This window comes from Caretta caretta, chromosome 3 (genome assembly GCF_965140235.1).
Source record: "Caretta caretta isolate rCarCar2 chromosome 3, rCarCar1.hap1, whole genome shotgun sequence".
Classification (NCBI taxonomy): Eukaryota; Metazoa; Chordata; order Testudines; family Cheloniidae; genus Caretta; species Caretta caretta.
In genome coordinates, this window is record NC_134208.1 from 11,822,223 (window position 1) to 11,849,479 (window position 27,257).

The window sequence follows — 27,257 nt, forward strand, 5'->3', positions numbered from 1 at the left end:
ATGCATTTCCTCATTTGTTTAGTATTAAAAAATAAAGTAAGAAAGCTAACTAAGAACTTAAAACAAGAATAAAATCGAAATAGGAAAGTAAAACAACAAGTGGAAAGTATAAGCAAAGACAATATCCCTGATACTTACAGTATACAAGAAATGAAGGGAAAACTAGAGATTGACGGGAGAGATTCAGTCAGAAGGGGGGAGTGGATTTTTTTTTGGTAACCACAGTATAACAATCTTAAAAATATGTATGGAGTTGCCCAGAAACAGGAACTCCTGCAATCCCATTTACCATACAGACAAAAGCAACCGGTCTAGGGGAACAAATGCAGGTTTCGCGGGAAGATGTAGCAACTTGCACTCTCCTTCCACAGCCAGGATGTTTTTATTCTGGTTTCTAGTCCCCCTGCTCTAACCCACAGAACCCCACTCCCCTCTCAGAGCTAATCATATAACCTTCTTTTCCAGATATTTTTTCCATTATCAGTCAAGTTTTTCCTTATGTCCTTTCTCATTTGTTGCTGCTGCCTGTACTTTAAAATGACCTCATAGAGTTAATTGGTCTCGCTTGGCTCATGTCTCCTCTCATTCCTTCATTGCTGTCTCCTCACTTCTGCCATTTTCTTTGTTTTAAACATTAAAAGTTAAGAGTTATTACAAAAAACCCCATCACAGAAAGAGATGAAGCACCTGGAGAAAAAAGAAATCATCAACATGCTTAAGGTAAAAACTTGGCTTTAAATAAGTCCAGTAAGTTAATGATTTTAAACCTTCAGAAATGCAACTGCTGAAGACACGCTTAGCTTTCTTGAAAATATGGTTGCTAAGCAACCGAAATGCTAACTTTGCTTCTTACTTTAGCCACTAACGAATATATGAAACATGGGTTTTCCTTATTTCCATATAGTAGTATTCTTAAGATAAAAGTATTAGAAAGTAATGGAAACTGTCCTAAGTTAACTAAATTAACACAACAAAGTGGGCAAATAACTTAATAGGGATTTTTTTTCCCATTACTAAAAGTTTTAAATTAAAAGGTAATAACTTGCTTAATTAAATGCTTAATTTGTTTATTTAGTATGTCTGTTTTCCACAATGCATTGCCTTAATAACTTTAAGATCTTATCTTGTATAGTTATAAATATGATTTTGGCACCATTCATCTTTAATTGTAAGTTTGCTATATATGCCTTGTATGTTGTGTGTCATGTGATTAATTTTTGTTTTTATTTTGTTGCAACAAAGGCAATTTTACACTCATAATTATTAAAAAGTATTTTAATAGAAGTGGCACCACACTAATTTAATCTGGTTGGGTTACGACCATCATAATTACGGCTGTCAAGCAATTAACAATGTAATCGTGATTAATTGCGCAAGTGAAAGAATTTATCATGCTGTTGAACAATAATAGAATACCATTTCTTTAAATATTTTTGGATGATTTCTACATTTTCAAATATATTAATTTCAATTACAACACAAAATACAAAGTGCACAGTGCTCACTTTATATTTATTTTTTATTACAAATATGTAAAAAACAAAAGAAATAGTATTTTTCAATTGAACTAATATGAGAACTGTAGTGTAATCTCTTTATCATGAAAGTTGAACTTACAAATGTAGAATTTTGTACAAAAAATAACTGCATTCAAAAATAAAACTTAAAAACTTAAAATAAAAAATAAAAACTTAAAATAAAACAAAAAAGTAAAACTTTAGAGCCTGCCTAGAAGTCCACTCAGTCCTACTTCTTGTTCAGCCAGTACCTGACTGTATGGGCTCAGAACATAGATAAGGGCTCATCATGACCTAGAATGTATGTGCTCAGAACAAAGATAAAGGGGTACACCACAGTACCAGGAACAAACAAGGTAAAAAGCTGATTAACTGAATCCAGGTTCAGATGGCGTAGATACCTTTTACTGGTAAACAAATAGGGCAAAAAGATGGCTTTAGGGGTGTAACTTTGGGTAGCACATCTTGTGTGTAAGGTGAATGTAACATTGCTGCATGGGACTGCTCTTTGGAAACTGGTACCATATAGAAGCTTTTACCGGTATGATATTAATAAACCTGACTGATATTGGCTATTTGGTCTCTTGAGTATATTTCATAATGAAATAATGAATCAACGTATGGTTAAGCAATTGACTATACAATTTACCAGCAAGCATCAACGCTATTGGCTTAAATTAATTTCTAGACAACTAAGTTTAAAGATGTTAGGGGAATATTATAATTTACTTTATATATTTTAGTTATTTATGGGGTTTCAATAAGATATAAGAAATATTTAGCTTTAGGATAACCAATCAGGCATTTGGTTAAACAAAATACATGTATTTTTGGTACTTATAAACTGAAACCAACATGCAGGCATCTTCTCCATCTTAGCCTCACTGTAGTGAATTTCAGGCATTAGTAGTTATCAGACAATGGTGCTCTCGGTGACCAGGCATTGACGGTCCCACTCTGACACTGTCTTCCAGATGTTTTAGCTTCAGGGACTAACACTTTAACCAAAACAACTTGTTTTATATAGTTTATGGAGGCCTGCTTTCTCCTTTTGGCAAAGCTCCTGTGGGATGATCAGAAAGTGGCCAGTGCTTTTGGTGAAGTCTGGAAATGTCCAACCAAAATGGGAGTTGTCCCTTATCATTCAGGGAAGAAAAGATTTGTCTCTTACGAATTCTTGCAATTTTGTCTCTGGAAGATGCCATAATATTAATGGAAAAAAATTCTGTGCCATCCTTGTCCATGTCAGACATGCTAGGCCCAAGTAACTCATGCAAAACTTCTAAGGACATAAAAAGAATGCCTGCTAGTTTAGCTCTGACCAACATTCTACTTCCCCAGGTCTCTTCCCGGAGGCTTCCTTGGGGTGCAGTCCTTGCCCAACTTGGCACCACTCTAGATCCTTCTCCAAGTCACAATTTCTCTGTCAGCACATTGAGCTGTCTACATAAATGTCCATTTTGAAAAGAGTAGAGATTTTTATGTACGGTCTTTTCACATTCCTTGATAATTTTCCACTTCTTTCATACCTAATCAGGTAGCAACATAACCCATTTGACTCAGTTACTTTATTCATCATTAATAATGTTGGTAACAAATAAAGGAGTATTAAGAAAACAGCTGTATAAACCTCTCTACCAGTAACTGGTAATTTTGTACACTTCTGAGGTAAGTTAATAGGATCATGTGAAATGCTGTTCTATGTCTGTAAATTGGCAAATTGTTGATCAATCTTTTTATTCATTTAGGCTTTATAACATTTTATTGGATTTCACCTTACAGCTTTTCATTTCACATTGGTTTCTCAATATACTAGTTGAATGTACCACCTTCTCTAGTATTAAACAACCATCTTGTTATACCTTTAATATGGACTAGTTAAAATATATATATTTATTGATCACATTTCTATTTAAAGGCTCTTAATCAAAGTAAGCTGTCGTGGGATAAGAGGAATGGTCCTCTCATGGATTGATAACTGGTTAAAAGATAGGAAACAAAGGGTAGGAAGAATTGGTCAGTTTTCAGAATGGAGAGAGGTAAATAGTGGTGTCCCCCAGGGGTCTGTAATGGGACTAGTCCTATTCAACATATTTTTAAATGATCTGGAAAAAGGGGTAAACAGTGAGGTGGCAAACTTTTCAGATGATACAAAACTACACAAGATAGTTAAGTCCCAAGCAGACTGCAAAGAGCTACAAAGGGATCTCACAAAACTGGGTGACTAGGCAACAAAATGGCAGATGAAATTCAATGTTGATAAATGCAAAGTAATTCACATTGGAAAACATAATTCCAACTATATATATGGAATGATGGGGTTCTAAATTAGCTGTTGCCACTCAAGAAAGAGATCTTAGAGTCATTATGGATAGCTCTCTGAAAACATCCACTCAATGTGCAGCAGCAGTCAAAAAAGTGAACAGAATGTTGGGAATCATTAAGAAAGGGATAGATAATAAGACAGAAAATATCATATTGCCTCTGTATAAATCCATGGTACTTCCACATCTTGAATACTGTGTACAGATGTAGTTGCCCCATCTTAAAGATATAGGATGAAATTTAATAGTGAGAAGTGTAAGGTTATGCATTTAGGGATTAATAACAAGAATTTTAGTTATAAACTGGGGACGCATCAATTAGAAGTAACGGAGGAGGAGAAGGAGCTTGGAGTATTGGTTGATCATAGGATGACTATGAGCTGCCAATGTGATATGGCCGTGAAAAAAGCTAATGCGGTCTTAGGATGCATCAGGAGAGGTATTTCCAGTAGAGATAAGGAGGTTTTAGTACCTTTATACAAGGCACTGGTGAGACCTCACCTGGAATACTGTGTGCAGTTCTGGTCTCCCATGTTTAAGAAGGATGAATTCAAACTGGAACAGGTACAGAGAAGGGCTACTAGGATGATCCAAGGAATGGAAAAACCTGTCTTATGAAAGGAGACTCAAAGAGCTTGGCTTGTTTAGCCTAACCAAAAGAAGGTTGAGGGGAGATATGATTGCTCTCTATAAATATATCAGAGGGATAAATACCAGAGAGGGAGAGGAATTATTTAAACTCAGTACCAATGTGGACACAAGAACAAATGGATATAAACTGGTCATTGGGAAGTTTAGACTTGAAATTAGATGAAGGTTTCTTACCATCAGAGGAGTGAAGTTCTGGAACAGCCTTCAAAGGGGAGCAGTGGGGTTAAAAGACCTATCTGGCTTTAAGATTAAACTCAATAAGTTTATGGAGGAGATGGCATGATGGGATAACATGATTTTGGTAATTAATTGATCTTTAACTATTCATGGTAAATAGGCCCAATGGCCTGTGATGGGATGTTAGATGGGGTGGGATCTGAGTTACTACAGAGAATTCTTTCCTGGGTATCTGGCTGGTGAATCTTGCCCATACGCTCAGGGTTTAGCTGATCGCCATATTTGGGGTTGGGAAGGAATTTTCCTCCAGGGCAGATTGGAAGAGGCCCTGGAGGTTTCTCGCCTTCCTCTGTAGCATCGGGCACAGGTCATTTGCTGGAGGATTCTCTGCTCCTTGAAGTCTTTAAACCACGATTTGAGGACTTCAGTAGCTCAGACATAGGTGAGAGGTTTATCGCAGGAGTGGGTGGGTGAGATTCTGTGGCCTGCGTTGTGCAGGAGGTCGGACTAGGTTATCATAATGGTCCCTTCTGACCTTAATATCTATGAATCTATGAATATATTAGAATTGGAAAAGGTTCAGAAAAGGACAACAAAAATTATTAGGGGTATGGAACAGCTGCCATATGAGGAGAAATTAATAAGACTGGAAGGAAGTATTTTTTTACACAATGCACAGTCGGTCTGTGGAACTCTTTGCCAGAGGATGTTATGAAGGCCAAGGCTAGAACAGGGTTCAAAAAAGAACTAGATAAATTCATGGAGGATAGGTCCATCAATGGCTATTAGCCAGGATGGGCAGGGATGGTACTCCTAGCCTCTGTTTGCCAGAAGCTGGGAATGGGCAACGGGATGGATCACTTGATGATGACCTGTTCTGTTCATTCCCTCTGGGGCGCCTGGCATTGGCCACTGTCGGAAGACAGGATATTGGGTTCGATAGACCTTTGGGATGACACAGTATGGCTGTTCTTATGTTCTTATGGTAAGTTGTCTTGCTAAGTCTTGTCAAACTACTGGATTCTGTTACAGAATTATCCACATATTTTTGAGAGAAGGTGAGTGAGGTGATATCTTTTATTGGACCAACTTCTGCTGATGAGAGAAACAAGTTTTCAAGCTTACACAGAGCTCTTCTTCAAGTCTGGGAAACATACTCAGAGTGTGATAGCTAAATAGCATGTGGAAGGAGGGGGAGGAAAGGCAAACGATACGGGTTATTAGTGGGTTATAGATTATGTCTCTATAACCCACTAACAATGCCCCCAGATGCTTTCCCTCCTTTTCTTTCCCTCCATGACTGGAGGGGTGTTAAAAATCTACTTTACCTTGAATGGTCCCTTGAAATATGTGTTAGCAACTCAACCACTAAACAATATCTTCCACCCTGTATTTAGCTGTGACACTAAGTATGTTTTTCAAACCTGAAGGCGAGCTCTGTGTAAACTCAAAAGAGATAGAAACAGTCCCATCTCCATCAGAACACACACAGTCCCCATTCATCAAAGTTATTTCACAACTTGCTTTTATTAAAAGGGGAGATGCAGTCTTTCATCTGTGGCATATACTTTTCTTTTTGGATTGTTCCAACCCACGTGGTTGTGTACAGCCCAAATGAACAGAATTACCACTTACATTGAAGCAGGATTCAATGATTTTAGAAGTGATAGGACGTCTCCCAGATTCCCAGAGATCTTGCCTAGACAATGAGCAGAGCCATCAGTGACACCTTCTGCAAAAAGGAAAGAGACTCTCAGATTGCTTGTTTATATTCATAAAAATGAAACTGTATGATGTTTGATTTCAGATCAAAAGGCACAGGATGAATTTCAACAATGGGGACTACAAAAATACAATAGATAGATAGATAGATAGATAGATAGATAGATAGATAGATAGATAGATATTCATTATTAAATCCAGAATGTGAATTCTTATTGACCATTGCAACATTCTGCTAAAGCGTTTTAATTAGAATAGCCATATGTATCTAAAGAGGTGAACTGGATGTCTCCTTGGCTTATGACATAAATAATAAACTTCTGAACATGGATTTCCCCTAACTTTATAGTATGGAAAGATGTTCTTCCTATTATCATTTTGCAAAAGATAAAATGATAATGACAAAAATAAATCCAGATGTGACATGATACAAAACAGAACCGCAGCAAAATAAATATTAAAGCATCTTACCAAAAATGGGGCAAAAATTTTGTAAACATTTGCATGACCTTTAATTACCTTTTTAATCACTGAATTAGAAACAGACATTTTTTTCATCAGAGACTGATATGTTAGTGAAAAGTTCCATCAACATTTTGAGTTTCAAAAAATTTCAGACCAGTTTTTAGCATTGGTCAAAAAACAAGACAGCATTTATATCAGAATGGCATCCTTTTCTTTTGTTGAAATGTTACAGCTTCAGTATTTCAACATGAACTTCTCTGTACAGAACCAAGCGCCTTTTCTATGGGCTTCAATATTATGAACAAGCCACTCCAGACAAACATTTATTATCTTCTAAAAATGTGTGTGAGGGGGGGTTACGTTTTCACCCTTTGTTATGGTTTCCCAACAGTAAAAATATGTAGAATTCCCCCTCAGTATTCCACCCCTTCTGCCCCTCCCTTCTTCCAGTGGAAAAAAGAGAAAATTGTAAAAAGAGAGCAGAAGGAAGAAAAAAATTCCAAAAAATGAAAATGGAAAAGTAGATTGTTTCAGTTTCCAAAACCCAAAATTAAATGAAATGTCAACACATGGACATGTTGTTTTGAAACATAACTTTCATTTAGAAATGTCTCACAGAAAACCAAAACATTGCAAAAGGGAAACTTTCCCAGCAAAATATCAGTTGTCCGACCAGCTCTGTGTAGGGATATTTGTACCAATGTAACTACACCAATGCCACAGTGGCTCACCCCCCGCCCCCCAGGGTTACATAAGCTGCACCAGTTAAGCTATGTCTGTATAGCAATGCTGGTAAAGCTATCAGAGGTGTGGCTGTGTTAGTCTGTATCCACAAAAACACTCCATGCATCTGAAGAAGTGGGTTTTTTACCCACAAAAGCTTATGCCCAAATGAATCGGGTAAAGCTATATAGACCCCCCTCTTAGTCTTGTCTTCTTAAAACACATCTCTCTGAAGACATCTGGGGTATATCTCCACTGCAAATGGGAGTGAGCCTGCCAGGTTGTATAGACAGACTCATGGTAGCTGGGTTGCTGAAGCCTTTCATCCCAGAGAGGAAAGGTTCTGCCAGAGTCTTTCCCTGGGGTGAGGGAAGGCTCTGGCAGCCGAGAGCTGCTAGAGCCTTCGCCACACTCTGCTGCCACAGTCTTGCCCTTTGGCAGGGAATGTCTCTGCCAGCGGGGAAAGTCTTGGGCAGCTCCCTGGAGTCGTTCTCCGTCACAGGGATGGGCTGCAGTGGTGGGGAGCTGCCTAGGCCTGTCCCCCGCTATTGGAGTCTTTCCCTGTGATGAAGAAAGCTTCAGAGGCAGGGATGCAGCAGGAGACTACACCGCTAAAAATAGCAGTGCTTATGGAGAGGAACAGCTTGGGCAACTAGAAAGCCGTCTAGGGTATGTAGCCAAGTACATATCCAACAACATTCATCCTTTATTCTGCTTGCCTAAGCCATGCCTTGTACAGTGCTCTTTGTACCAGGGTATTGGGCCTGTGGCCCGTCAATGGTTTGAGCATTGGCCTGCTAAACCCAGGGTTGTGAGTTCAATCCTTGAGGGGGCCATTTAGGGATCTGGGGCAAAAATAAGGAACAGTATTTCATCCTGCTGTGAAGGCAGGGGAAGGGACTCGATGATCTTTCAAGATCCTTTCCAGTTCTATGAGATAGGTATATCTCCATATTAATTAATAATAATTTATATTATGGGGTGTGACAGGCACAGAATTCAGCAGAAGACGTTAGACTTGAATTCATGGTCTCCTGATCCCCATCTTTCCAAAGGAAAAAACATTTTTTGAAGAAGCAAGGCTAGAGATGGAGAATTCATTTGGTCTGTGTCCCATCCAGATATTCAGTTCTGTGTGCCATGGGGAAGCAAGAGCATGCTCAGTGCAAAAAGGGTGTTGCTGGGGAGGTTAGTAGCAAGCCTCTAGCAAGCTCTACCAAGTAAAACCCCAGGGAGAAATGGGGATTTTTTTTTCACCAGCCAAAATTCTGACATGTCTGAATGGACTTTCAGGGTGGGTAACAAAGACACCTCTCTCATCCCAGAACTATTCTCCTGCCAAAGTTTAAGGTCTGTCACATGCTGTGGAGGCATTTCAGAGTTCTTTTTTAAAAAAGGAGAATTAATTATTATAATGTAATGTATTAACTGGAAATTTTAATATAGGTTGACAAATCTCTCTCTGTTATCCTATTTTATATCCTATTTTACATCTTACCTAGGGCAATCGGGAATATGAACACAAAAACCACGATAAGAATGTAAAATATCTTCATGGCTCAAGGTCGGCCAGGTGATCAAGATGGTCCTTTTTTGGCAAGAGAAGAGGCACCAAGACAGACAGGAGATGAAGAGCCCCTGTATGATAATGACACAGCAGCACCATTATAGTTAAGGTTGAATCATGAATTCTATTTAAAGGTCAATGTTTTTAATTCCCCTAAAATTGACATTTTAGTTTGTCTGTTAGTGGTTTTATCTGTTCAATTTTTGTCTGTTGGTTGGTTTGTTGTGTGCTTGCTTGCATGTCATGTGCTTGCCTGATTGAAAATTGTAGTATGGTCTGTTTTGGGGGCTGTGTGCAGAGTTAAGCAGCCTGCTAGGGTAGGCTGAGAGCTCACTAGCAAGGCACTAGCCTGCTATTCCTTGACTCTTAACCTCTCTGGCATCCCTTGATGGGAGGGTGGGGGAAGCTAACTCAGAGAGAACAGGGTTTTTTAAAGCCAGCTCCTAAGTGATCAGAGGAGCTTGAGAACAGGGGAATTTAGAAAGGGAGTGTGATAGGCAGATACACCTAACATACTCTAAACTTAGACAAACTGCCCATTCCATCCCACAGAAAATCCTGCAAGAGTAAATATAATACAAGCAGAAGTCCAGCAGCAGGGTGGGGTCTCTCTAGTTTATTGTACTGAATGCAGCATGTAGGATTACCTGCCTTGTCGGCCGGTGGTATATGTGTGCAAGCAACTCATGGCCCTCAGACACACAGTACAGGCTCATGAGTCCTAAGTCCAGAATGGTGGAACTGGAGGAGCAAAGGGAGACAGGGAAACACTGAGGGGAGACTTTCCGGGACACAGTAGAATGGTCCCACCCCCAACCTGACAGCCTCTGTGCTGTTGAAGAAGATGAAAGTCTCAGAGAAGGAGAACATCAAGCTGGAGTGGAGGATAACCATCCCATAGTTGGGACCCACCTTCCAGATGATGGTATGGTATCCTCTCACACTGGAGATACCCATCCTGGGGAGGGAACCCCAGTTACTAGGAACTGCCAGGTAATAGTAATGGGGGATTCAATTTTTAGAAATATAGATAGTTGGGTTTGTGATGAGCAGGAAAACTGCATGGTAAATTGCTAGACAGACTTACATTTGGTGCTGGGGTGGAGCTGGTGGTCATGGTTCATGGTATGTGTAGGTACCAATGACAGAGATAATGGTAGGAGAGAGGTCCTGGAGGCTAAATTTAGGCTGCTAAGAAAGTGATTAATGCTCCATGGTAACATTCTCTGAAATGCTTCGAGTTCCCCGCTCCAGGCCAGTTAGACAGGCAGAACAGCAGGATTTCAATGTGTAGATGAGACAATGGTGTAGGGATGAAGGTTTTAGGTTTATTAGGAATTGAGGAACCTTTTGGGAAAGGAGGAGCCTGTACAGAAAGACTGGGCTCCTCCTAAATCAAAAAGGAACCGGACTGCTGGCATGTGAAATTAAAAATGTTGTAGAGGATTTTTTAAGCTAAGGGCTGAGGGAAAGCTGATAGGTACAGAGGAGCAGGTGGTTTGGGTGGAGATATCCCTTGGGGGTGAGTTTACTCTATATCCTAATAAAGAGGATAGAAAAGAAGTTGGTAAAGTAGAGGTAGGAGTTAGTGAGGAACAGTTAAACATAAAAGAGTCCCATTTAAATATAACACATGAAGGCAACCAACTGAATTTTGACAAAATGTACAAGTGCTTCTATACAAATACTATTCTTCTAAATACGAAAATGGGTGAATTCGAGTTCCTGGTGTTAATGATGATATTGATGTAAAAGGCTTCATGGAAACTATTGATATAGAACTGTGTTAATAGATAGAAACACTAATACATATGTTCCAATCAAAGTCTTGTTTTATTGTTAGCTGAAGGGTTGTTGGTTTGTTTGTTTTTTGGTCAGCCTTCTGCACAAATGGCCCACCTCTTCTCATAAAATTCTCAAATGGTCCCGCAGGTAGATCTAATTGCGTATCACTGCCTTATAGTGTTAAAACTGAGAGGTACTAATGCAGGGGTGGACAAACTGTGGCTCGTGAGCTGCATGTGGCCCTTTTACAGTTAAAGTGTGGCTTGCGGAGCCCCTCCCCGGTATTCTCCACCTGCCAAACTGTTGGGGGGAAGCTCAGGGCTTCTGCCCTGTGGCAAGGCTATGTGGCTAGGGGCTTCTGCCCAGCAGGAGGGGGGTATTGGGGCTTTAGCCCCATGGGAGACACCTGCTGGGGCTCGGGGCTTCAGTGGATATGAGGCTTCAGCCCAAGCCCCGGCAGGCATACCCTGGGGGGAGGCTGAAGCTCCAAGACCCCCTGTCATAAATATAAAGGGAAGGGTAAACACCTTTAAAATCCCTCCTGGCCAGAGGAAAAACCCTTTCACCTTAAAGGGTTAAGAAGCTAGGATAACCTCGCTGGCCCCTGACCAAAAGGACCAATGAGGAGACAAGATACTTTCAAAAGCTGGAGGGAGGGAGAAACAAGGTCTCTGTCTGTGTGTGTGATGCTTTTGCCAGGAACAGAAAGGAATGGAGTCTTAGAACTTAGTAAGTAATCTAGCTAGATATGTGTTAGATTCTGTTTGTTTAAATGGCTGAGAAAATAAGCTGTGCTGAATGGAATGTAGATTTCTGTTTTTGTGTCTTTTTGTAACATAAGGTTTTGCCTAGAGGGATTCTCTATGTTTTGAATCTAATTACCCTGTAAGGTATTTACCATCCTGATTTTACAGAGCTGATTCTTTTACTTTTTTTCTTCTATTAAAATTCTTCTTTTAAGAAACTGAATGCTTTTTCATTGTTCTTAAGATCCAAGGGTTTGGGTCTGTGGTCAGCTATGAAAATTGGCGAGGATTTTTATCAAGCCTTCCCCAGGAAAGGGGGGTGTAACATTTGGGAGCATTTTGGGGGGAAAGACGTTTCCAAATGGACTCTTTCCTAATAATACCGGTTAGATGTTTGGTGGTGGCAGTGAAAGTCCAAGGGCAAAAGGTAAAATAGTTTGTTCCTTGGGGAAGTTTTAACCTAAGCTGGTAGAAGTAAGCTTAGGAGGTTTTCATGCAGGTCCCCACATCTATACCCTAGAGTTCAGAGTGGGGAAGGAACCTTGACACCCCCCCACCAACCCCACAGGGCAGAAGCCCCTAGCCACACCACTCAGCCACAGGGCTGAAGCCCTGAGCCCTGTCAGGCATGCCCCAGCTCTCAAACTTCTGGGGATTGTTGTATGTGTCTTAGAGGGTCAGTAAGTTTGGCCACCCTTGTACTAATGACTGAATGAATCATACATCTCATTAAGATTACTAGCTGTGAATTCACCCTTCAATTAACACAACTAATGACAAGTTAATGACAAGCTCTGGCCTAAGAAAAAAAGACTTTTGGATAGAATGACTGGGCATTGCTGCAAGTTTGTGAGTCATGGAGAGCAATTTCGTATTGGCAGAATGTAATCATAGTCTATGGGAGGGAAACTGAGACCTTTGAATGCCAGATGGGAGGGGAGATGTATTAGGCAGCAGAGGAGTGAGTGATGTGGGAGAGGGTTGCAGTGAGGGGAGAGAGAAGATTTATGGGGAGGGGGATATATTGGTTTGTATGGAAAGTGAGGGGTGAGAGGTGGGAGCTCAGGTGAGGTATGCGTGGGGCTTAGAGGGAGTGAAGGACTGGGACACTTGGAAAGAGGATATGGGGGTGAATCTGGAAGAACTGGAAGGGATCTCTAGAGGTCTAGTCCAGTCCCCTACACTCGTGGTAGGACTAAGTATTATCTGGGGACTGGAAGACAAGAGGAACAGGGGCACCTATCAGCCCCACATTCTCCCTTCCCATGTGTGCCAGGGTCTGGGGCTTGGGGCCTGGCTTTCAGAACTTTGAGTTTTGTTCAACTCAGTGTTCTGCAAGGGGATGACATACCACCAATCAACTTTAACGCTGCATTAACATAGCTTTGTGCCATTGAATTCATAGAGCGCTGGGCACTGTGATATACAGAACTGCAGAAATTTTGTTTGATGCAAGTGATATTTATCAGATGTGGGCTGCAATCTGTTAATTATTTTTATTTGTACAGCACCATCAAAATTCCTGGCACATATCAGGGAATTATGGATGAAAAAATCCCTGCCTTGAGCAATCTGCACCTGATAAATTCTACTGCCTGCTCCAGTGCCATTTGAAATCAAAGGTAAGACTCCCACTGACATGATTAGGGTTTGGATGAGGGCCCAATTGCGAGAGGAATTCCAGGAAACCGGTCTATCTGGGGAGAGATATGGCAGCAAGGTGTGTCTGTGTGTTTGTTCTGAACAAATTGTATCAATATCCTATGTGAATGTAGGGTATTTTCCTATTGTATGCATCCAAACCCAATGAGATAATGCCTTGCTGAAAATGTGTGTGTGTGCATGGCCAGGGTGGGGGGTGGCGGGATAGCAGGGAGAGCAAGCGTAGCTACTGAAATTCAGCAAGGGGATGGCCAGCCAGCTCAAGCGTGGGAAATGGGGTCCCAGCAATTCCTGCCTGCTCCCTAGTCTGATCCTAGGTGCCCCTGCAACTGCTCCCTCCCTCCAGGTCCTGCTATAAGCTCCGTATCCTGCAACCCCCGCAAACATGTGTGGGTTAACATGGGGGAAGAGCCCCTGCAATATTTCCATAATTCCAAAATTCTTAAAATTAACAAATTAAAACTCTCCCTTTTTCTTGTGGTTTTGTTTTGTTGTTGTAACAACCAGTAGCCTTCACAACAGCAGTGAAAAGGTCAGACACTTTTCATGCGTTGAACATGTGAGAGTCAATGGTCCCTGCAGATACTAAGCACCTGTTAAGGATTTGTCTCATCCATGCTATTCAGAGAGGAGAGAATGAGAAGTGACTGGGCTACAACAGCAGTGAGGAAAACTGAAGAAAATTGCTAAGGCTTCTGTAGTGGAATTGGGCCTATCAATGCAACTAGGTACTCACGGCTCACTGGGTGCCCAAGTAGGATGAAAGCAGTCGAGCAGCTGTGGCCTTGATAACAGTTAGTTTTTCACCTACTGCAGCAAACCTGCTAGTTTTGAAGGCCTAGATGCTGCCACATTGATATTAACACAACAAGTTTCAGAGTTGCACAGTGGCAATTCTGAAGGTCTGCCACTGTAGTGTGAACACTCATTACAGCAACAAAAGGGGGTTTTCTGTCACTGCACTAAATCCACCCCCCGAAGAGGCATAGCTAGGTCAATGGAAGAATTCTTCAGTCAACCTAGCGGAGTCTACACCAGGGCTTAACTACACCAGGTCGGCTTAACTATATCTCTCAGGGGTGTGAGTTATTCCCAACCTTGAGTGATGTAGCTGGGACAATCTATCTTTGAAATATTTTGAATCTTTGAAAACTCGTGGCGATCGGGGGAGGTCCCGTAGGATTGGAAAAAGGCAAATATAGTGCCCATCTTTAAAAAAGAGAAGAAGGAGAACCCGGAGAACTACAGACTAGTCAGCCTCACCTCTGTCCCTAGAAAAATCACGGAGCAGGTCCTCAAGGAAACCCACTTTGGAGCAGTTGGAGGAGAGGAAGGTGATCAGGAACAGTAAACATGGATTCACCAAGAGCAAGTCATGGCTGACCAACCTGATTGTCTTCTATAATGAGATAACTGGCTCTGTGGATATGGAGAAAGCAGTGAATGTGATCTATCTTGACTTTAGCAAAGCTTTCAATACAGTCTCCCACAGTATTCTTGCCAGTAAGTTAAAAAAGTATGGATTGGATGAATTGACTCTAAGGTGGATAGAAAGCTGGCTAGATCATCGGTCTCAACGGGTAGTGATCAATGCTTCAATGTCTAGTTGGCAGCTGGTATCAAGCAGAGTGCCCCAGGGGTCAGTCCTGTGGCCGATTTTGTTCCACATCTTTATTAATGATCTGGATGATGGGATAGATTGCACCCTCAGCAAGTTTTTGGATGACACTAAGGTAGGGGGAGAGGTAGATACGTTGGAGGGTAGAGATAGGGTCCAGAGTGACCAAGACAAATTGGAGGATTGGGCCAAAAGAAATCTGATGAGTCTCAACAAGGACAAGTGCAGAGTCCTGCACTTAGGACAGAAGAATCCCGGCTGGGGAGCGACTGGCTAAGCAGCAGTGCTGCAGAAAAGGACTTGGGGGTTACAGTGGATGAGAAGCTGGATATGAGTCAGCAGTGTGCCCTTGTTGCCAAGAAGGCTAATGGCATATTGGGCTGCATTGGTAGAATCATTGCCAGCAGATTCAGGGAAGTGATTATTCCCCTCTATTTGGCACTGGGTGAGGCCGCATCTGAAGTATTGCATCCAGTTTTTGGCCCCCCCACTACAGAAAGAATGTGGACAAATTGGAGAGAATCCAGTGGTGGGCAATGAAAATGATTATGGGGCTGGGGCACATGACTTATGAGGACAGGTTGAGGGAACTGGGCTTATTTAGCTTGCAGAAGAGAAGAGTGAGGGTGGATTTAATAGCAGCCGTCAACTTCCTGAAGGGGGGTTCCAAAGAGATGGAGCTAGGCTGTTCTCAGTGGTGGCAGATGACAGAACAAGGAGCAATGGTCTCAAGTTGCAGTGGATATTAGGAAACACTATTTCACTAGGAGGGTGGTGAAGTACTGGAATGGGCTACCTAGGGAGATGGCTTCAATCCTGAAGCACTTACATGAAAGGAAAGTGATCAGGAACAGTCAGCATGGATTCACCAAGGGAAGGTCATGCCTGACTAATCTAATCGCCTTCTATGATGAGATTACTGGTTCTGTGGATGAAGGGAAAGCAGTGGATGTATTGTTTCTTGACTTTAGCAAAGCTTTTGACACGGTCTCCCACAATATTCTTGTCAGCAAGTTAAAGAAGTAGGGGCTGGATGAATGCACTATAAGGTGGGTAGAAAGTTGTCTAGATTGTCGGGCTCAAAGGGTAGTGATCAATGGCTCCATGTCTAGTTGGCAGCCGGTGTAAAGTGGAGTGCCCCAGGGGTCGGTCCCGGGGCCGGTTTTGTTCCATATCTTCATAAATGATCTGAAGGATGGTGAGGATTGTACTCTCAGCAAATTTGCGGATGATACTAAACTGGGAGAAGTGGTAGATACGCTGGAGGGCAGGGATAGGATACAGAGGGACCTAGACAAATTGGAGGATTGGGCCAAAAGAAATCTGATGAGGTTCAATAAGGATAAGTGCAGGGTCCTGCACTTAGGACGGAAGAACCCAATGCACAGCTACAGACTAGGGACCGAATGGCTAGGCAACAGTTCTGCGGAAAAGGACCTAGGGGTGACAGTGGACGAGAAGCTGGATATGAGTCAGCAGTGTGCCCTTGTTGCCAAGAAGGCCAATGGCATTTTGGGATGTATAAGTAGGGGCACAGCGAGCAGATCAAGGGACGTGATCGTCCCCCTCTATTCGACATTGGTGAGGCCTCATCTGGAGTACTGTGTCCAGTTTTGGGCCCCACACTACAAGAAGGATGTGGATAAATTGGAGAGAGTCCAACGAAGGGCAACAAAAATGATTAGGGGTCTGGAACACATGACTTATGAGGAGAGACTCAGGGAACTGGGATTGTTTAGTCTGCAGAAGAGAAGAATGAGGGAGGATTTGATAGCTGCTTTCAACTACCTGAGAGGTGGTTCCAGAGAGGATGGTTCTAGACTATTCTCAGTGGTAGAAGAGGACAGGACAAGGAGTAATGGTCTTAAGTTGCAGTGGGGGAGGTTTAGGTTGGATATTAGGAAAAACTTTTTCACTAGGAGGGTGGTGAAACACTGGAATGCGTTGCGTAGGGAGGTGGTGGAATCTCCTTCCTTAGAGGTTTTTAAGGTCAGGCTTGACAAAGCCCTGGCTGGGATGATTTAATTGGGCATTGGTCCTGCTTTTGAGCAGGGGGTTGGACTAGATGACCTCCTGAGGTCCCTTCCAACCCTGATATTCTATGATTCTATGATTCTATGGTGGAATCTCCATCCTTAGAGGTTTTTAAGGCCCAGCTCGGCAAAGCCCTTGTTTTAGTTCATAGAATCATAGAAGATTAGGGTTGGAAGAGATGCCAGGAGGTCATCTAGTCCAACTCCCTGCTCAAAGCAGGACCAACACCAACTAAAATAGGGATCGGCAACCATTGGCATGCGGCTCGTCATGGAAATCCTCTGGCGGTATGGGACAGTTTGTTTACCTACAGCGTCCACAAGTTCAGCCGATCGCAGCCCCCACTGGCCATGATTTGCCGTTCCAGGCCAATGGGGACTGCGGGAAGCGGTGCAGGCAGAGGGATGTGCTGGCCTCCACTTCCTGCAGCCCCCATTGGCCTGGAACGGCAAACTGCAGCCAGTGGGAGCTGTGATCAGCCGAACCTGAGGACGCTGCAGGTAAACAAACCGTCCCAGCCCGCCAGCGGATTTCCCTGATGGGCCGCGTGCCAAAGGTTGCCGATCCCTGATTTAGTTGGTGTTGGTCCTGCTTTGAGCAGGGAGTTGGACTAGATGACCTCCTGGCATCTCTTCCAACCCTAATCTTCTATGATTCTATGTTTTAGGTGTAGATCAGGCCTCACATTGCATCGTTCCATCACCCAGAAACAGCCCCATTGGAATCGATGTCACAGTTCACAGAGCAAGCACAACTCGTTGTGAGGGAGGGTGGCAGACTCCTCATATCTAGTCATAGTGCATTTTTTTGTGCTGCTGTTGGTGCTGTGGACACAATCTTAGCAAATCCCAGTCTTTCCTAAGCAGAGTATGTGCTGTTAGCCGCCAAAGTCATATTCTCCATAGCCCACCTAATGATTATATTATATTGTATTATTATTATATGCAGTGAAGCTACCTGGTGCAGTGATATTGGCCAGTGGGATCTTTTCCCTTCCAATATCCTCAGGAGAAAGGACATTCTTATACAATGGGACCAGGTAGAGAGAAAGATAGAACTGGTAAGGTCAAGACACAACATCTACTAAGGAAGAGTTTAAAACTCTGTGTTGTTGTTGACTTTTAAATTAGCAAATATTTCATTCAAATGCTTTTTAAGCACTTAGTAGGTTTTTTGAAAACATTCAAGAACTCCACCTCTTCAGTTCAGAGTTAATGAACCCCACAGACATTTCCCTGAGGACCAAAGAGAATTCCAGCAAAAGAAGGAAGACCAGACTTGATTTTCTTGATATTTGTAACCTAAATAACAAGCAGAAGGAAGAAAGTACACTTTACAAACCAAAAACCCTTTCAGGTATCCTAATACTTTATAAAGGGACAAAAAAGAGCACAGACCCTTTGCTATTTTTCCCTTTGCAAGTGCCCTACAATAACCTGGGTCAAATATCGACAGTGAATTAGAGTATTAAGACATGCCTGACATTGTGCATAAACAAGGGTATCAGTAGATTCAATCTCTGAGTGGGGCTGTACAGGCCTCTAAGATGAAGGGAGTGGACCACCAACCATCCCTTGGAAAGTCAGGCGGGCAATGGGACATCTCCTCAAAACACTGAGGGGAAGATGTAGGAGGTGGACAGACCTCCCCTCAGAAACAGAGCACAAAGCAAAGGGGAAGTATAGGGCTGTGAGGAGGGATGGTTCCATGATGAGAGGCCTCCGGGAGAGGAGGTTTGATGGGATGTAATAAGAATATTTAATTCCCCTATCTCCCTAAGGAATAGAGATTTGGGCTCTGTGTGTGCGAGTGCCTCTGAGTAAGTGAATCTTCCTCAAACATCGGCCAAGTTTCCCTCCAACTTGTGTTTGGCTCTGAGAAGAGGCCAAAGTGGGGTTCATTGGCAGCAGAAGGGGAAGAGGAGGCATTTATTATTTTTTGCGCAGAGGGGTGTTTCCTATCTTTTCTGGAGCAGGTTGCCCATCCCTACCTGTGACACCCACATTCTACAGCCTCTCCCAAACACAGGTGTTGTCATCAGTGTGACACCCAGCACCAATTAAATGCAGGTCCTCGGGTTCTAGGCAACAGCTGGAGGGAACCAAGCTGGACCATTACCGCCTGTGGGGAAAGTGTGGTGCACTGGGACCTATATTAAAAGTGTATGTTATCGCTTTAAATGCTCAAGGTATTGTCTTGGTCCAGCTTGAAGGCTAGGGAAGTGTGTGCTCAGGGCTTAGCAGAGTCAGCAGCTAGACAGCCTGAAATAAGGTATAGTGAGTTGTGCTCCTCTGTTTTAGGGAGAAGCTTCTTTCTCTGTTTTTGTTTTACAGGGGTTGTGTATTGTTCTGAATTCTAAGAAACAAAGGAATGTTAGGATGTAACCTTCCACCAAGAGCGTTTTTGTTTTTATCTAACTTCTCTGTGGGTATGGTATGAACATAACAGGGAAAGAAGAGTGAGGTGACCAGCCAGAGTGACGTGCCCACTCCTTGTATCCCCACTGGGTGGGACAGCATCTCGGGTCCCTGTCCTGTCTCTGTGGAGAAAGTGGCAGGTGAGAAGACCAGCACCCTAACAGAAACAATTGAAATACAGGGCAAAGACAATGGAATGAGGGACAAGTCCCTTCCAATGCCTCGTTTCCCTGTTTTTGTCCCACTCTGTGTGGCTGTAGGACTAGTGGATTCTGATACTTGGTCTTCTCCCTTCTCCCCTCAACTTTTTTTTATTTGCTGCCTACAAATAGTGGAAATGGAGGAAAACAGAAGGTGACGACTGGGAAGGAGATTCCAAAGCAGGTTGTTAAACTTTGTGGTGATTCATTGTTTGTCAGCTCTGAGGCTTGGTAACAATGAATTCCCCAGGGAACACTGAGGTGTTAAACTCCTCTATAGAACCCTTAGAAATTTTCCTGGCCACAATTTCAGCCCAATCACTTCTTGTTCTCTGCTCCCTAAGAGAAAGAGACAAATCTTAAAAGGAGCTTAGCACCTGCGACTGCCTTTGGCTTCCACATGTTTGATTCATCAACATTTTATGTCTCTACTTTAGATTGTTCTCATTAAGGCTGATGTTTGTTAGGTGGGGGAAATACAGTAAAGTCATGGTTTTCTCCCATCAATACCTGTACAATTCCTTAGTTTAGATTCACAGGGAAACAAACCAAAAACATAACAATACATTCCTGGCACACAGTATTTTCAGTGTGATTCTCTTTATTTCTTACTTTCAAAAGGATTTTTAACCTATTTGTAATGGGTTTTAATGCATGAAGTTTGGAAAATTCCTGAAATACATGTAAAATACTGGGGGGGCAATGTACAAAAATATACAAACACACACATCCTTCTGTCCATCGCTTCTTGGGTGTGTTCTAGAATTCCCCTCTACACTAGGGCCCTCATCTGAAGTCAGTGGGAGGATTTCCACTGACTTCAAAGGGCTTTGGACCAGGCAATAGATGTTTGCTAGGTGTAAATATTCATATTGCAACTGCATGAAGGCAGGGATCTGTCAATTGTATTTCCTTGATGTGCCTTGGGAATTTTTATGCTGCTGTACAGATAATAAACATTATAATTAAGAGGTTACAGCACACACTTTATAAATGTCACATGAATCAAAACAAGATTTCCACAGATCAGCATATCATAATCCTCAGTGTCCTATAAATAAATAAACTCCCAGTCTCCTGTCTAACTTGTAGTTTTTTCTCCTCAGTGACATTGAGTTCCTGGCCAAACGTTAGCCATGAAGATTCTTCTTCCTGGTGGCGCAAAGCACTGAAGGTAAGATTTCCATGAATGAAGGGAAAATATAGAAGGACATGTGTGAGCCTGTACTAAGGTTGCCTAAATCTTTGTATCATAGTTTTTTCCAACTCTTCTTCTAAAGAGCTCTAGTACTTACAGGGTTTGAAGCAGATATTTGAATTTAGCTGGGGAATAATCCTGGGATCAGGAAGGTCCCTTTGATATGCCTATGAAAATCTGTACAGATGTGGTTGAACTATAACCTGTAAAAACTTCACCTAAATTCTATCTAGTGGGGTGCTTCTAGGATTGGTTCTTGGTCCTGTCCTATTCAATTTTTTTATCAGTGACCTGGAAGAAAATATAAACTCACTGATAAAGTTTGCAGATGAAAAGAAATTTGGGGAGTGGTAAAAATTGAAGAGGACACAACTCTGATACAGAGTGATGTGGATCGCATGGTAAGCAGGGGGCAAACAAACAATACACATTTAAATAAGGCTAAATATAAATGCATACATCTAAGAAAAAAGAATGTAGACATAGTTACAGAAGGGGGCACTCTATCCTGGGAAGCAGTGACTCTGAAAAAGATTTGGGAGTAAGTGGAGAATAATCAGTTGAATACGAGCTCCCAGTGTGAAGCTGTGGCCAAAAGGGCCAATTCAGTCTTTGGCTGCATAAACAGCGGAATATCAAGTAGGAATAGAGAGGTTATTTTACCTCTGAATTTGGCACAGGTGAGATCGCTGCTGGAAAACTGGGTCTTGCTCTGGTGTCCACAAATCAAGTCTGTTGCACCCGTGCATGGTTTAAAGGATACATTGGGCGGAATGCTTGTCAATCAAATTTGGCCCAGCTGCCCCTCCATCATTTTGGGCGCCCTCCGCAAACTGCCTCTTTCATTCTTCCCCACCCCAGATAGCCCTGAGGAAAGACTGACCTGAATATCTGTGTGGACACAAGATATATCCTCTTCCTTTGGCCTGACCCCATGAAAATACAGTTTGTTCTAGTGGAGGGTGAACTAAGTTGGGAACCAGGAGAATATGAATTCGAGTCTAACTTCTGCTCACAAATGTTAATTATTCAGGGCTTTGATGTCCCTTATTATTAAGTGTTGTCTCACTCCTAGGAGAGAATACACAATCTGGGACTAAAACCCCAATCTTTAATGTGGCAAATCATTTTCTCAGTATCTTAGCAACACTGTCTCCCAGAAATAATCTGCTATATCTGTGTTCTGGGCTAGATTACTGCAAATGCCATTGTGTTGAGTTGTAGCAGTTTCTGAAGAAATGACATTGCATCTGTATACATTATTATTATGTTATTAATGAATTAGCACCTAGGAGCCCCTGGTCATGGATTTGGACCCCATTGTGTCAGGTGCTCTACAAAGTACAGCTAAGACATACTCCCTACACCAAACATGGATAAAATGAGAGAAATTACATACAAATAGGGGGAGCTCCAGGAAGCAATGAGACATTACTGTTTAGGTCTTGAGTTTATGCCTGTGGGGATTGGATACTTTAATGAAAGCATAGCTAAAATCCAGTTTAAAATAGTCTAATCTAAATATCCCAAAGGGTGAGGTGATGGCCATTTGGGCTACATTTTCCAAAAGTCCAGCCTCTCTCCTATGACTATACCTGGCAACTGGGCAGGAAGAAACTATTCCTGAGTGCTGAGTTGTCACAGAATGTTTCTGCAGAGTCTCCCAGACCATAAGGCATTCAGACGTGAAGGGACTCGGTCAAACCCTTCTGTTCCTAAATGTTGCAACCATCCATCCCAGTGCTGAGCCGGTTCAACCCTGCTCAGCCAACCAGCATTTGTGATATTGCCTGGAACATCACTGTTACAAATAAGAAAGAGTCAGAACCGCAGCAGCAGCCACTAAGGGAAGTTGGCGATTCAGGCAGCTACCTGCTTCTTGTGCCTGCAAGGTGTGGGGCTGTGAAGGACATCCATGCTCAGTGCTGTGGTTCTGAAGTGTGCAGCTAGGGAGCCCGTGCTTCTGCTTAATTAACTTCCTCTGTTCTCTTCCTAGGGGCAGCCATTGAATGGGCAGAGAACTACAGCCATTTAAGTATTATGAAATATCAAGTAAAATGGGGCACAGGAAGATAATTGGGTTGTTTTATCTGGGTCTCAGTGAACGGGAAATTCATTAAAGCCCATCATGCTACAGCCACAGCTCTTGTTTCTCTGCTGTGTGAATGAAAATCATGATTCTTTTTTTTTGTGTGTGTGCAGTTTCTAATCGTGGAATCATTGGCACTGCCATATGCCTAAGTAAGAAGGGTGCCTGCTTCCTTTTCCATTGTCCTCTCAATACAGTGCGTATTGGACGCTGTGGTCTGTTTTGGCATTGCTGTAGGTGGTAAGTTCAGGATTTTCACAAGGGAGATACTGCACTGTGAACAGAACTATTTCTCTCTCTTTTTTATGTATCCAAGCTATTGTTTAATGCTCTTGCAGGCTTCACACACAAGGTGCAGCCCAGGGCAGAGGGCAATGGAAGGTCCTGTACTACCCTGATTCTGAACTGCCTGGGTGCTTCTTTGACCCTTGTTGACTTCTCTTACTTACAGCTGCCTTACTGTGCTGGCCATGGCTGGTCCACAGCCCGGAGCATCTGTCATGCTCAGTGCTATAGAGATTGCTCTGCTGAGATCAGATAATATCCAGCACCATCTCAAGCACTAACCCTAAGATAGTGCTTGCAAGTAGGGCAGCAGAGGGCCAGTTATGTCAACCCCGTTATACTCGTACATTGGGGTAACTCTCCATCAATCTTTTTATATCCCCTACATGTAGCCAGAACATCGTTAAGCACTCACAATAAAGGCAATTTCCAATCTCTTTCCATAATAAGTCCATCCTCTCACATGCTTGACCACTTTTGGAAACACCTCCTCCTTACGGCGTACATCCATGATGTTCTACAACCAAGCGTGGAACATTTCTTGATTGATTCAGCAAAATTCATTCAGGCATTTCTGGTGTTGAATGTGTTTGACACAAGTTCTGTTCACTCCTGAGACATGATCCCTGCCAAAAACAGAGGGATTCTTTGACTTGTAGTCAAGGAATTGTGGGAACTGTTGGCTCCTAATGAAGAATTCTAAATATGAAAGGTCTGTTGTCCTCAGTCTGAAGGGAATTGGTAAGACCTGCTGTAAGTCTCTCTGGCAAGCAGGAAAGTGCAGAAGAGCAGTAGGGATGATACAGAGTGATCTGGATCACCTGGTAAGCTGGGCTGAAGCACACAATATGGGTTTTAATACAGCTAAATATATATGTATACATCTAGGAATGTAGGCCATATTTACATGATGGGGTACTCTATCCTGGGAAATGGTGGCTCTGAAAAAGATTTGGGGGTCATGGTGGATAATCAGCTGAACATGAGCCCCCTGCAGTCAAAAGAGCTAATGTGATCATTGGATAAATAAACATGGGACTCTCAAATAGGAGTAGAGAGACTATTTTAACTCTGTGTTTGGCATTGATGTGGAGTCCTTTGTCTGCTTCTGGTGCCCAAAATTCAAGAAGGATGTTGATAAATTGGAGAGGGTTCAGAGAAGAGCCACAAGAATGAATAAAGAATTAGCATAGCTTATAGTGATAGCTGTAGGCGATCAATATATTTAGCTTAGGAAAGAGAAGATTAAGGGGTAACTTGATTACAGTCTATAAGTATCTACATGGGAATAAATATTTAATAATGGGGTCTTCAGTCTAGCAGACAGAGGTATAGTATGCTCCAAAGGCTAGAAATAGAAGCTGGGAAACTCAGCCTGGAAATAAGGCGGGCATAGTTAAGAGTGACGGTAATTAACCATTGGAAAAAATTATCGAGTATAGTGCAGGATTCACTATCACTGACAATGTTTAAATCAAGACTGGATGTTTCTTTAAAAAAATATTTTCAAGATAATATTTTAGGGGAACTCTCTGGCCTGTTTTATACAGGAGGTCAGACTAGATAATCATAATGGTCTCTTCTGGCTTTGGAATGTATGAAAACTATTGTGCATGAGAACAGCTGAAGGGAAGAGAAGTCCAATCAGCCCCTGAGGAAGCGCCTCTAGCCCAGAAACTTTTATATTTTCTTTTTGATTACTTTGTTGGCCCCAGATTTGGGAGATTTTGGTTCAGCATTGATGAGAAGATAAACTGCACCCTCACAGCATGGAAATCATGATGATTTTCCCAGAGTAAAAAAGCATTTTCAAACCAAATCACCCAAAAATGGCAGCACATTGAAACTCAGTGCATGGCCTAGTCCTCACTCCAGGGTCCATCCAGAACTACTCAATGTGAAAAACTGGAAAATAATGTAATTATAAAGGTGGGAAAATTGTAGCTCCAGTAGGTGCAGGGCAGCATTCTCAGAGCTGTGTTACAGAACATCTGGGTCCAGATCCTGCAAACATGAGGAGCCGTGTTGAGCATAAAGTTGCTCCCACATGACAGCAGGATGGAGGCACTGTCAAGCACCCATGTGTGATGGCTGCCATACCTTCTTTGTCTGCAGTCTGTGGTTTATGCAGAGCCCTCCAGAGCTAAAAGTACAGGTGTCAACAGCTTGAACTACAGAGCTAGCCTCTAGTTGGAGGCACAGCACTTACAGCTTGCACAAAGGGGGATGTGTGGCATGCACTGACCAGTGGGTGACAGATGCATATCAGAAAATGCCTTCATTCTTCAATGCAATTCAGTCATCACTAGTCCATTTTAAGGATTAATGCTACTTTCATTCCTTAACGCATCTTAGTACATACTCTGAGCATTTGCAGTTCTCGTTTCAGAATTCCAGAGCGATTACAAATCTTGGTAATCTTAGCGTTACCATTGCTCAGAATGTCTTTTTAATGCTTTAAACATGACGGTTCTCACAGTAAAGTTAACTTGGCAGCATTGTAGATCTGCAGCCCTTCTTATCCCCGTTCTTCTTGTGAGCTGCTGGATGTACCATAAAAACCTGTCCAGGATGCCCATTCATGTTGCATCAGGGACAGGTCCCAGAGAAGCAGTAGGGAGGAGTCAGAGATTTTTTCCAACCACAAAAACACAAGAGGGTCAGCTTCAGGGCAGGAGTTGTGAAGCTTGGAGCTGCATGAGAGCGACTTCAGCGCTGCTCGCCTGGCTGGTTCACTGGGCATTTTCAGAGCTCCATGCTTTCACCAGGCCAGGTTACTAGCATGGAACTGCCACGAGCATATGGTCAGGCTTTGGGCTTACATGACCTGGGAGGCAGAATAGGAATTGCCATGCATTCTTGAGGAACAAATCATTGATCATGTAAATAAGTCATTATTTAATTTTTCCCATAGGCAAACGTGTGTGTGTGTGTAAGAAAAACTGTATGTGGATGTGAGACATATTGTGGTACACTTTATGTATTTTGATTTTATTTTTCTATATGAAAAAGAAATAGTCAAGATTTTTAAAGGTCACAGGTTTGATTAAATCCCGCAAAGGAATTCCTCCTGTCTTTTTAATTTTGATACAGATTTTTCACTAAAATGTTCATCGTATTTACAGCAGGTCTAATATTTTTGGGTTTTTTTAAATGTCCCAGACTAATTTATTTTTCTGGTGGTTACTTTACCTGTGTAGAATGTTAAATAGGAAGGATTTTTTTAAAAAATAAAATTGAGAATCTGCCTTCTTTACTAGAGAGTAAGGGGTAAAGGGAGGGGAAATCCATGTTCAGAAATCTAGTGTATTTACCTGGTAAGCCAAATAGGCAGCCAGTTCACATGTTTAGCTATATCTGACTATCTTCATTGAAACTCTGTAGCAGTATGTTGAATACAGAAAATGAATCTCCTGCTCTGGTGTTAACCAGGGACATCTGTACTCACTGTTCAGTGATTTGAAAGTAAATATCATAGTTTCCTTGTTTTAATGGATTTAATCACAGAATCTGAGAGTCTCTTTCCTGTTTTCCTTTTTTAGGGCTGAGTGATGGCACCAGAGATTGTCAATGCAGAATCTCTGGGAATCTGGCAGAGGACACCTAGCTTCTAAAATTATTGAAGCCTTTTTATCTGGACTGCAAAGAATCTTGTGAGCTGAAGAAAACCCACAAGGGAGCCCTAGTATTACCCATAATGACTTGTTATTCTCCTTTTAATAAAAGTAACTCCTTGTGGCTGTGTATTGTTGAAACATGTGTGAGTGTTTAGATTGGTGCACAGGGGCTGTCAGGTATTTCTTTTCTATTAAAATCCATTTTTTTCCTCTTGAAATTAGAAATAAAAAAAATATAAAGGGTCACTATTGCATGCTAAATCCACCCAGTTGTGTTCCTAGACCAGGGAATATTCATATTTTTTTTATGTTTCAGTGAGCTCACATGTATAAATCTTTACCTATTCCTTAAACTTTTTACAAATCCATTTCATTTGTGTTGTTGTTCGAGGAGGGGGTCCAGTCACAGTTTGATTATGTGGTGTGTTTCAGAGTAGCAGCCATGTTAGTCTGTATTCGC

At 42.1% G+C, this 27,257-nt stretch overlaps 1 long non-coding RNA gene across 4 annotated transcripts; it reads left to right on the top strand.

The window, feature by feature from the left end:
- Positions 1-343: 343 nt before the first annotated feature.
- Positions 344-26,924, top strand: LOC125634696 (uncharacterized). 4 transcript variants are annotated; one of them, XR_012667534.1, is made up of 6 exons: positions 344-720; positions 9,082-9,280; positions 13,186-13,299; positions 20,715-20,782; positions 23,009-23,135; positions 26,723-26,924. It is a non-coding gene; the product is annotated as an uncharacterized LOC125634696 (long non-coding RNA). The 4 variants fall into 4 exon arrangements; XR_012667535.1 differs by having other exon boundaries at positions 9,082-9,255; XR_012667536.1 differs by having other exon boundaries at positions 9,082-9,249.
- The last annotated feature ends 333 nt before the right edge of the window (positions 26,925-27,257 follow it).